Source organism: Apium graveolens, chromosome 10 (assembly GCF_009905375.1).
Source record: "Apium graveolens cultivar Ventura chromosome 10, ASM990537v1, whole genome shotgun sequence".
Lineage (NCBI taxonomy): Eukaryota > Viridiplantae > Streptophyta > Magnoliopsida > Apiales > Apiaceae > Apium > Apium graveolens.
Window position 1 is genome coordinate 194,608,098 of NC_133656.1, and position 12,046 is coordinate 194,620,143.

Consider the following 12,046-nt stretch of genomic DNA (forward strand, 5'->3'; position numbering starts at 1 on the left):
TTTTTCTATATACATATGTATATATGTTTACTAAAATAGGAAAAAGAATATTTAGTAAAAAAATATAATTTTTTAATGTTAAAAATTTGTAAATGAAAAATAATTAAAAAAATATTATACATTTAAATAATATTAAATTATTATGTTGAATCAGTCATATTAATTCTAAAAATACTTATATAAAAATTATTTAAAAACGAAAGTTGCATTGTAAATCACCATTAATACTCTAGTTTGACTAGGAAAACTACTATTTTTAATGAAAAGTTTATAGTTAACTAATATATTTATATATAGTTATTTTTTATCGGTAACAATATATATATATATATTATTATGCATTCAAATAATGATTCAAATTTTAGGTATATTATTCATCTTAAAATATCCAATTTTAATGTATATATTTTATGAAACAAGTCATTTTAATATAAAATAAATTAAATAATGGGTTAAAGAGATCTAAATTATAAGTTTATGTATAAATTAAATTTTATTTGAATAGTTTTTGTTTATCAATATCATATCTTACTTTTTTATAAAATAATATATCATAAGTCACATGTATAACTTATCTATTATAATAAATATTTAATTTCTAAAATATAGTATAACATATTAAAATTTACATGTATAACTTTTTTTATTTAATTTTGATTATGTAATAAAATTACTTTTTATATTTTAATTATTATATTTTGTTTATAAATTTCAGATTTTATTATTTCATGTAATTTTTTTAAAAAAAAATAGTAGAGCACTTTTTTAGATTTTAAACAGGGCATTTAGAATTTCAGGCACGGTTCTGTGTAACTGTTAGCCAGGCGAAAACCGCTCTCAGTGTCTTTGAAGCTGTTTTCCACCCTTTCCCCTGGAAGCCTAACTGGATACTGTTAAGATCAATAAACGATTTTTTGTCTTCAAATTATGGTCAGCATATGGGCATGTTTGTTACACTTGAAATTACTTGTATGGGATGTTTGTGTGTTTTTACCTATTATTGAAACGAGGTAGATGCATATTGTTTAAACCATAGTTCCACCAAACGTACAATATTGTCATCAAACCATTTGTAGTCCCATTCTGCTGTACATACTATCTCGTTAATAGCTCTTTCGCACGATTCATTGCCACATATCCTCAGCATTACCTCCAGACCTTTCTTTGTATACTGTATTGACGGATCTTGCACTGTATCATCATACTTTTGTTTCAGGTCTTCAAGTTCTTTCTCTACTGCATTCCGAATAGTCTCCACCCCATAGTGATGTAAAATTTTGATTAGTTTTAGCACCTTAACCGGCACAGGTTTCTCTTCCCCATGCCCATCTCCATTTTCAACCAATTCTAACAAATCATCAAACAAAGTTGATATTTCTTTTGCGTGCTCGATTCCTAGTTGATTTCCATCTTCATTTGTTTGCGACATTTCACAGTGTTTGCAGTACACATCCCCTCCCACGTGCACTTTCTTTGATCTTGATATGTATTTTAGACATATCTCATGGTCACATACTCTTAAAAGAAGCTCTAGACGTTTCTCCTGATATTGTGTTTTTGGATCTTTTCCTTCCATTTGACTTCGAACAGTGTCGGCTACCCCATTCTCCAGCATAATTTCATATGCTTCCAGCACCTCAGACCGGAGAGTTAGATGTTCTTCCCAAGTCTGGTCTTCAACAAATTCCAAGAATGCAAGCAAACTTAAAAATAATGTTAATCTACGAGTTTATGATGATATTCAGATTGCAACATAACAGCAGTTTAGAGTCCAGAGATTGCAGTTTGCTCAGATTTTTCAGGAAGCTTTCTCAGGTTTAGATAAGGGTTAGGGTTTTATGTATATCTTGTTTGACTGGACTCTAACTTATCTCAAACAAACCCACCACCTTATCTTATAAATCAAGTTTAAATCTCTCAAGCCTTATCTCTTTACTTGATTTATCTTTTTCAAACGTACTAACAGATTAGTTTCAAAGTTTCATTCAAATATTTTCAAACAAACTTATCTTCCAACCTTATCTTGTGTTTGAAAATAAATCTGTTAGAACATTGCCTATAAATACAACTCTTCATTTCAGATTTGAAGCTAACACTTTCACGAGAATCTTTCATCATCTGAAATCAATTTCTTATTTCATACCCGAGATATTCATATCCAGAAAAACAAGAAACCTAGTTTGAGTTGTAATCAATTTGTTTATTCTTGTACTTGTGTATTCATATCAACTTTGTGCCGGGTTGTGGCAAGCTTGATTTCAAAGTATAGCAAGGTAGCTAGAAGGCTAAGGAATAGCAGTGGGCTAGGTAGCAAGGTAGCTTGGGAAAGGGTTTCTTTCAGGTGCTATATTTGTAATCAAGGAAAAGATTGTAAGTTCTTTTATTAAAGTTGATATAATACATTCTCTATGCTAGTTGGCATGGGGACTTGGATGTAGGCCATAGACTAGGTGTAGGGGCCGAACCAAGTGAAAACTTCTGGTGTTTTTACTTTTCAGTTTTCAGCATTCTGCATTTTATTTCTGTTATTTATTTTCTGCAGTGTAATTGAGACTGTCTCATACCCTATCTCATTTGTAAAGGGACTGTCTCATTTGCATAAGAGACTGTCCCATTTGCCTTGTCAGTTAGAATATTATTTTATCTATCGAGCCATCGAATTTCATTTGGTATCAGAGCAGGTGCATTTAATTCTCTTTTTAGTGTTTATTTTGCTAGCGATCCATGGCTCAACCAGATAGGTATTCAAACAATTATCCACCACTGCTTCATGGTGCTGAAAACTACAATGACTGGAAGTTTCGGATGAAAATCTTTCTCCAGCGTGATGCATTTGAATGGGATGCTGTAGAAAATGGTTTCACAATTCCTATGAAAGAAGGGAAGCCAAAATCTCTCAAGGATCTCTCTCCCGAAGAAGTGAACGCAATGAATTCCAATGCTAAAGCTATGAACTCACTTCTCAATGGCATGGTAGCTACAGAATTAAGAAAAGTTTCAGCATGTACTACTGCCAAGCAGATTTGGGATACGATCAAAGTCAGCCACGAAGGCACGTCTAAGGTACGTGAAGTAAAATTAAGTATGCTAATGAGTGACTATGAAGGTTTCAGGTTGAAAAGAGATGAAAGCGTACGAAATGCTCAAGGGAGGTTTCTGACATTGATGAATTCCATCTCACTTCTGGAAAGGATCATTCCTCAATCTGAGATAAATAGGAAAATCCTCAGAGCAATGCCAAAGAAGTTTGCTCCAAAGGTTACCATTCTGCAGGATTCAACATTGCTTTCGACTATGGATACTCTAACACTGTTCAGTGAATTGGAAGAATTCGAAAATCAGCTTCGTAGATATGATGAAGAAGATGAAGCTCCTCGTAAGAAAACTCTTGCACTTAATGCAGATGCAGATGAGTCTCCTGACGATTCTGATGAAGATATTGCTCTTCTAACAAAAAAGTTTCATAAATTTCTTGCCAAACGGAATGCCTCCAAACGACCTGTGAAATCACAGTTTCTGAAGAAGGACTTCAAATCTAATCTGAGCAAGGAGGTTAAAGTGAATCAAAGCAAGGATACTTGTTTTGAGTGTGGAAAGAAAGGGCACTTCAAAAAGGACTGTTACAAGCTGAAGAACAAAAAGAAGGCATTAATTACTTGGAGTGATGATGAATCTGATGTGGAGATCGATTCAGACGATGAAGTTGCTCAACTTTGCTTTGCTGGACTAGAGGACGACTCCAGTGATAATGATGAGGTACAGAATATTAAGTATAATTCAAATATATCTTCGTCTATTTTAAATTTGCAGGTCCAGGTCAAGAAGTTGAAAGAAAAGAATGCTTATTTAAAGCAAGCTTTAAGTGAAGTTCTTAGTGAAATGGATGACCCCATGAAGGAAGAAGCCCTAGTTGCTGAGAACAAATCACTGCTTGAAAGGGTTTCAAAACTTACTGAAGAAAATCAATATCTCAAAAATGAGATTGAGATGAAGGATGTATGCCTTGAAGCCTTGAAGAAAGAGTCAATATCTGTTGATTCAGAAACTGTTAAAGAAGACAGTGCTCCTGATCCCCTTGTTCCTGAATTAAAGCAGAAAGTCGAACAGCTTGAAAAGGATTTAGCTAAATGTTTTCATGGAGAAGGAACTTTGAATGCTCTTCTTGGTGAACAAAAATATTCTCTTGATAAAGGAGGTTTAGGATGTGAGTCAATCAAAAAACGTGCATTTCAAGGCGGTTATAAGCGAGCTCCTATGAAATATAAGATGCCTTATGAGAAATGTCGAGATTGTGGGAAAGCTGGCCACCCTACATCTGAATCTAGATTATGTGGTATCAAGGGCCACTCTTCTAACTCATCTTATAAATCGTCTGCTAGATATAAATCTGCTAATACTTCTGTTAATATTGTTCAGATGTGGATTAAGAAATCAGATAGACATTTATATAAGATTTGTGATACTAACCAACCAGGACCCAAGGTTAAGTGGGTACCTAAGAGATAAATCAATTCTTGCAGGTTTGTTTGAAGGTCCATGTTCCGCGAAATAAATGGATCATCGACAGTGGTTGTTCACGTCACATGACAGGTGATAAATCCAAGTTTCTATCTCTAGTTGCCAAGGAAGGTGGCTTAGTTACTCTTGGAGATTCAAACACCGTCAGAATTATTGGAAAAGGCACTATTGGTAATGACAGGTTTGCCATTTCTAATGTTCGTTTAGTTGATGGTTTGAAATATAATCTTATTAGTGTAAGTCAACTTACTGATGCTGGTCATAAGGTTAAGTTCGATAAAGATGTATGCTATATTGGTACTCATACTAACGAGTTTGCTTTAGTTGCCAAAAGAAAAGGAAATATTTTCGTATTAGATTTTGATGAACAGCAAGAAGAAATTTGTCTAGCTACCGTTCAAGAACAACAAGATCTGTGGCATAGACGTCTTGGCCATGTTCACATGGATCTTCTTCGGAAGATATCTTCTCATGATCTGGTTCGAGGTCTACCAAAGCTGAAGTACAAGAAAATAGAACCTTGTTCAGCTTGCCAACTTGGAAAACAGGTGAAAACTTCCTTTACTGCCAAGAATAAAGTATCAACTTCTGTTCCTTTGCAGCTCCTTCATCTAGATCTTTTTGGTCCAGAAAGGTATGTAAGCTTAGGAGGTAAGAATTATGCTTTTGTTATAGTTGATGATTATTCTCGTTTCACTTGGGTATTATTTTTACGAACTAAGGATGAAGCTTTTGTTGAGTTTAAGGATCTTATTACTAACCTTGAGACTAAGTATTCATTTAAGCTCAAGACTATTCGTAGTGATCATGGAGGTGAATTCGAGAAGGATTTCATAACCTTCTGTAAATCAAGAGGAATCACTCATGAATTCTCAGCTCCTCGAACTCCTCAGCAGAACGGAGTAGTAGAACGCAAGAACAGGACTCTACAGGAAACTGCCAGAACTCTACTACATGAGAGTAAGCTTCCAAGAAAATTTTGGGCTGAAGCGGTACACACTTCCTGTTATGTTTTAAATAGAGTACTTATTCGTCCTATTTTGCTTAAAACTCCGTATGAATTGCTTAAGAAAAGGACTCCTAACATTAGTTATTTTCGAGTATTTGGTTCCAAGTGTTTTATTTTAGATACTCAAAATAATCGAGGCAAGTTCGATGCGAAATCTACGGAAGGAATCTTCTTGGGATATTCTACAACAAGCAAAGCTTATCGTGTTTATAATTCTGTCAAGAACAAAGTAGAAGAATCCATCAATATTACATTCAATGAATCCTCAAGGAATATATCTCAAATTGATGAAGACACTGCGGATCTATCGTCTCATTCCCAAATGAGACAGTCTCATTCTGAAAAGAGTCAGTCTCATTCTGACAAATCAAACAGTCAAGACTCTCCAGGTCCATCTCAGTCTTCTGATAATTCTGCAGGATCTACTCAAGCTTCAGATGAATCTTCTGGCTCTCCAAAGACTCCCGATAGTGTTTCAAATTTGAATTCTGTTACTCCTCTGGATAAATCTTCACAAGCGGAAATGAGGCAGTCTCTTTTGAATGAGACAACTCCTATTCATTTCCAGGCAGACAATTCTAATGAGGAAGAAATGAGTAATATTCAACTTCCTAAGTCTTCTAGGACTGTGAAGAATCATCCACCAGATAATCTTCTTACTGATTTAGATCAAGGGATTTCTACTCGAAGCAGACTTCATAATCTATGTGCATTCTGTGCTTTTGTTGCTAAATTTGAACCAAAGAATGCTCAAGAGGCAGTTGCAGACGAACATTGGTCTGTTGCAATGCAGGAGGAATTGAACCAGTTCGAGCGTTGTGATGTTTGGGAACTCGTCCCACCTCCTCAGGATGCCAAGATCATTGGTACTCGTTGGGTTTTCAAGAATAAGAAAGATGAAGATGGAAATATCATTCGAAATAAAGCTCGGTTGGTTGCTCAGGGATACAACCAGCAGGAAGGAATCGATTACGACGAGACATATGCTCCAGTAGCTCGTTTAGAAGCTATTCGAATCTTAATGGCCTTTGCAGCTCACAAGAAGTTCAAGCTCTATCAGATGGACGTCAAAAGCGCATTTCTAAATGGCTATCTCAAGGAAGAAGTCTACGTGAAGCAGCCTCCAGGTTTCATTCACGAGAAGTACCCTAACTATGTTTACAAGCTCAAGAAATCTGTCTATGGATTGAGACAGTCCCCTCGTTGTTGGTACGAGCGTCTCAGTCAATTTCTTGTGAACAATGGTTTCATTCGTGGTACACTCGATCCAACTCTCTTTATTTTTCATAAACGTGATAACTTTCTTTTAGTACAAGTTTATGTTGATGATATAGTATTTGGATCTTCTAACGAATCTTTGTGTAAATGGTTTTCTGATTGCATGCATAAGGAATTCGATATGAGTTTGATGGGTGAATTGCAGTACTTTCTAGGTTTGCAAATTAATCAGTCTAATGCAGGAATATTTATTCACCAAGGCAAGTACATAAAGGATCTACTCAAAAGATTTGCACTTGATCATGTCACACCTAAATCAACTCTGATGAGTACTTCAGTTAAGCTTACTAAGGATGAACAAGGTACACCTGTAGATGTCACTAAATTTCGAGGTATGATTGGTTCATTGTTATATTTAACTGCCTCACGACCTGACATTATGTATAGTGTATGCTTGTGTGCTCGTTTTCAATCTCAACCTAAAGAATCTCATTTGAATGCCGTTAAACGTATTTTTAAATATTTGAAAGGTACGAGTGACTTGGGATTATTTTATCCAAGCTCTTCTTCCTTTGACTTAATCGGTTTTTCAGATGCTGACTATGCAGGGTCACAGGTTGATAGAAAAAGCACAAGTGGTGCTTGTGAATTTTTAGGAGATTGTTTAGTTGCATGGCATAGTAAAAAGCAAACTTCAGTAGCTCTCTCTACAGCTGAAGGAGAGTACATTGCAGCTGGAAGTTGCTGTGCTCAAATTTTGTGGATGCAACAAACATTGCAGGATTTTGGTATTTCTTACTCAAATATTCCTATTTATTGTGATAATACTTCTGCAATTAATATCTCTAAAAATCCTGTTATGCATTCTCGTACTAAGCATATTGATGTTCGTCACCATTTTCTACGAGATAATGTTTCTAAAGGTAATATTGAGCTTATTTATATTTCTACTGAGAAACAGCGTGCAGATATCTTCACTAAGCCTTTAGCTGAAGATAGATTTTGTAAAATGCGTCGAGAATTAGGTATGTGTTCTCTGTAATTTATTACGTGATTTTATGTAATTTATGTGTTTAAATATGAATTATGTCATAATACTTAAATATATGTTGTGTATTTATTATTTGAGTTATTAGGTTCCTGTTTATAAATTTGTGGTTTTTATTTTATTTGTCCGTGTGTTTATGCGTGTATATAGCATTAGATTTTGTAAATCTTTTGATTAGACTTTTCATTTCCTTGAAACTCGTGCATGTATCATTCATTCATTACACCACTTCTGTTTTTGCACCTCTTCATCTCCTCTTCCATCTCTAACTCTTCAGTTTCTACTTCTTTTTAAACTCTCTTTCTTAATCTTTTCATTTTCTTTTCTCACTCTACTCTCTCATTCTCTCAAAATTCTATCTTTTCTCTCTTAACCCTAAAATCTTTTTTCTTCCATGGCTCGCCGTTCAAGATCCACCGCTAACCAAACCCCGACCCCTGGTCCGTCTGGTTCGAAGCGTCGTCGTATGGCCGCAGTTGTTTCCGAAGCATCTAGTGAAGCATCTCCTAATTCTTCCGAACGACATGCAAAGGAAAGCACTACTAAGGCGTGGCACAAGTCCATTCTGAAAGAAAGGTTGTGTGATACTGATCTTCTCTCCAGGATTGGCGTATCATCGTTGTTTGAAGCTGTTGGGTGTGTTGGGTTGTTGTCGCCGTCGGATGTGATCTATCCAGATTTGGTAAAGGAGTTCTATGCAAATTTTTCGATTTTGGCCGACAATATTGTGTTCTCTTCGGTGAAAGGAAGTCCAGTTTGCTTTAAGGCGGATTTGCTGGCCAGACTCACAGGCGTATCCGATCAAGGTCCCTGCCCGTTTACCACTCATCAGGCGTTTAACGAGATTCCTGGATTGCAATATGAGGAACAACTCAAAGCTATTCTCGGTGACAACTTTGTTTCTGTGTCTATCAAACCATTGGTAACTGATTTAACTCCTATGTGCTTATTATTGTTTAAACTGTTTCATTCGAATGTTTTGCCTCGTAAATCTGGTCGTGATAGAGTCACATTTCAGGATTCTATTCTTCTGTCTGTGTTTGTTAAGAAAACCCCTTTTAATTTGGCTTCATTAATTATTTCCAACATGAATCATTGTGCTAAACATGAATCCATGCATCTTCCATACCTTGCTTTGTTAACAAAGATTTTTCAGTATTTTCGTGTTCCTTTTGAGTCTGCTAAATCAGAAAAATTGAATGTTGTTTTTGACTTGTCTGTTTTAACTGCGAATGGTCTCGTAGTTTCTGAATCAAATGAGTTAGTTTTTGATGATGCTTCTAGGAATGTTGGTGGTATTCCTAAGTCTCCTAATTATGCTTCAGACCCCTTTGATCAGCCTACCAATACTCTTCTTAATTCTCTGTTGATCAAATTAAATGAAAATTCTGCTGCTTTGGCTAATCTTAATCAGCATTTTGCTTCTGTCAAAACTCTTGGATCACTAACTTCTGAAGTTAGTATTCTAAATGCTTCCTTTGAGTTGTTTAGGAAGTATGTCTGTTCATCTTTGGATGATATCAATGCTAAACTCTCTGTATTGCATACTTCTGATGTCAAGTTGTCTAAGACCATAGATTTTGAGTTTGGGACTCTGCAGGAAGGGATGGTTTCCTCTGCTAAGGAATGGGAAAAGGAATTTGTTAAGTTGTTTTTTAAGCTTGGGTCAGAGACTAAGTTTTTATCTCAGCAGTTGTCAGTCATGCAAGACAAGAGCAAGATGTATTGGCACAAGAAAAGAGACTGGATTGGAGATTGTACTCTAGAAGAAATCACTGCTCCTCTGCCACTCCCTGCCATTCCTCCACCTTCAGTTTTTGGTATGACCAGAGAAGAATACAAGGCTAAGATTTTTTCCTTTTGGTTTTTCAGACTATGTTTCTTTGATGGGTGTTTCGTTTTTAAGTCTATGTGTTGGTGTTTGAGCTTAATTTTTTGATGGATGATTTTATGTGTTTAACTGATATTCTGGATTCGTTTATGTGATTAGATATCAACTACAACTGAACATCCTGGTTTATGGATGGGTTGTTTTCTGTTTTAAGTGTTTAATGTTTGAGACTGTTTCTTTTATGCATATTGATCTAGTGTCTCATTCATTCTTTAGTTGTCTCATTCTCATATTGATTGCATGTATTATAAACTGCAATATATTCTGTTGGTTCTAACTTTGTTTTACAGTCCTTTAGTGTTTTTGATAGGGGGAGCATTTATGTTCTCTTTGTCATCCTCATAAAAGGGGGAGAATGTTAATCTACGAGTTTATGATGATATTCAGATTGCAACATAACAGCAGTTTAGAGTCCAGAGATTGCAATTTGCTCAGATTTTTCAGGAAGCTTTCTCAGGTTTAGATAAGGGTTAGGGTTTTATGTATATCTTGTTTGACTGGATAATTATCTCTCTAACTTATCTCAAACAAACCCACCACCTTATCTTATAAATCAAGTTTAAATCTCTCAAGTCTTATCTCTTTACTTGATTTATCTTTTTCAAACGTACTAACAGATTAGTTTCAAAGTTTCATTCAAATATTTTCAAACAAACTTATCTTCCAACCTTATCTTGTGTTTGAAAATAAATCTGTTAGAACATTGCCTATAAATACAACTCTTCATTTCAGATTTGAAGCTAACACTTTCACGAGAATCTTTCATCATCTGAAATCAATTTCTTATTTCATACCCGAGATATTCATATCCAGAAAAACAAGAAACCTAGTTTGAGTTGTAATCAATTTGTTTATTCTTGTACTTGTGTATTCATATCAACTTTGTGCCGGGTTGTGGCAAGCTTGATTTCAAAGTATAGCAAGGTAGCTAGAAGGCTAAGGAATAGCAGTGGGCTAGGTAGCAAGGTAGCTTGGGAAAGGGTTTCTTTCAGGTGCTATATTTGTAATCAAGGAAAAGATTGTAAGTTCTTTTATTAAAGTTGATATAATACATTCTCTATGCTAGTTGGCATGGGGACTTGGATGTAGGCCATAGACTAGGTGTAGGGGCCGAACCAAGTGAAAACTTCTGGTGTTTTTACTTTTCAGTTTTCAGCATTCTGCATTTTATTTCTGTTATTTATTTTCTGCAGTGTAATTGAGACTGTCTCATACCCTGTCTCATTTGTAAAGGGACTGTCCCATTTGCATAAGAGACTGTCCCATTTGCCTTGTCAGTTAGAATATTATTTTATCTATCGAGCCATCGAATTTCAAATACTTGTCGTTCATGATCAATTTCGATCTCATTTTCATATTCCCATGTTTGTACCATTCTCTCATGGGCACTAGTTCCCATTACACTTTGAATATGCTCATTTCCTTGTTGATATTTACCTTCATTGCTTCTCATCAAAAATTGAATGTGCACTTTTCCTTGGCGGTATTTATCTTCGTTTGCTTGCACCTCTTCATTATCCACACAAGTCCCATTGCTTCTCGTAACAGACTGAATGTGCTCTACTTTTTGCTGGTATTTAAATTCATTTGCTTGCACCACTTCATTATCCACACGAGCCCCATTGCTTCTCATAACAGATTGAATGTGCTCTATTCCTTGCTGGTATTTATCTTCATTTGTTTTCACCACTTCTTTATCCACACTAACCACATTGCTTCTCATCATAGATTGAATGTGTTCTATTCCTTGTTGGTATTTATCTTCATTCGCTTGCACCACTGCATCATCCACACGAGCCTCATTGCTTCTTGTAAAAGATCGAATGTGCTCTATTCCTTGCTGGTAATTATTTTCATTTGCTTGCGCAACTACATCGTCCCCATGGACCCCATAGCTTCTTGTAAAAGACTGAATGTGATCTATTCCTTGGTGATATTTATCTTCATTTTCTTGCACCACTACATCATCCACATGGACCACACTGCTTCTTGTAACAGATTGAATATGCTCTATTCCTTGCTGATATATATCATCATTTACTTGCACCGCTTCATCATCCAAAATGTTCCTCATGATATTTTTAATTCTCCAAGCAAGGTATTGAACATGATTTCTCCCTTCCTCGGAAAGTCCTCCTTTAATTGCCTGCACCGCTTCATTACTAGTGATTCTCATAAAATATTGAATATGTTGAGTCCATTTCTGATATTTATCTTTATTTGCTCGCAGCTTTTCAGAGTAGTTCAAAAGTTCTAAACGATCATGAATATGCCTGATCTCTTGGTGATAACTGTTTCTTGGTACCTGTGGCTCCATAAATGGGTACCGGGGTTGCGCGTTGTCACGCCCAAGGCTGTATTT